A 1,141-nucleotide genomic window follows, 5' to 3' on the forward strand; every position below is an offset into this window, starting at 1 on the left:
GGGGGGGGTCGAAAAATAACCGGAAAGTAAAAAGTATACAGACAAGAATGTGGTTGAAAAACGTTTGGGTGTTGCGAACATCTGGAATTTATTCGTAAAGAGAAATGTGATATGACAGTTTCTGTATTGGTTCTGTGGCCCTGTCGGATGCGAATATGATGAAGCGCTCATTCTGCATAATGTATTATCAATCTTTCACCCTGCAGACTGGAAGCTTGAAGGAGGAACCAAGTGTGTTACCTTCTACGTGAACCCCAATGTGTCTAGTTAAGTATGAAGTTCGGAGAAAAGAGTGACACACCCAAAAAAAAAAGAAAGAAAAAAGAACAGAAATACATGGATGAGAAATGCATAGGTTAGGGACAAGGTAAAACAGATAACGCCCTGATGAAGAGAACTCGAAATCTGGAGCTATAAACGTCTAGTTTGCGCCCTCGATTTCAGCATCATTATGGTGTCAATTCTCAGGGGACCATAGAGTGTGACTTCCTTTACCTTCATCTCTCAAGTGCGACAACAATTTCTATATTGACTTTACTCATGGCTACATAGAAAAACAAAACTTTAAATGTCACGCAGAGTTTGGAAAGGTTCTCCATTCATTAAATCATATTGTTTCTTGTCTGTGTTCTTTTCGCTCTTCTGTTCTTCAGTTCGTTTATTTTTTGTCTGCTCATTTAATTGGCTGATTGCTTGCTTGGATAGTTGGTTGATAGATGGCAGTGGTGGTGGAGGAATGGTGGTAGTGATGTAGGAAGAGAAGGGGAGGAGGGGAGGGAAAGGAGGAGGAAGACAAAGGGGAAAGGAGTTCTTGTCAATATATTTTTTAAAAGTAATATGCCGGATGAACTAATGGTTTACCTTCATTGCCATTCAGAGACTGAATATGTTTCAGTTTACAGCAAGTTGGCATGATGAAGACTATTTTTCGTCATGAACATCTAAGGATGATAATAATGTCGAAAAATGTGGAGTAGACCACATCTCTTAGTCAACTACTATGTAACCACCTTTATTAAACGCGTAACAACTGCAAAGAAGAGATACGACGGAAGCAGAAAGAGCTGCAGCATAAGATAGAAAATAAACACAAAAGACGAGCCGAAAAACGTCAGAACTGGAGGGAGGCCAAGGCAAAAAG

The sequence above is a fragment of the Aplysia californica genome, unplaced genomic scaffold (assembly GCF_000002075.1).
Source record: "Aplysia californica isolate F4 #8 unplaced genomic scaffold, AplCal3.0 scaffold00115, whole genome shotgun sequence".
Lineage (NCBI taxonomy): Eukaryota > Metazoa > Mollusca > Gastropoda > Aplysiida > Aplysiidae > Aplysia > Aplysia californica.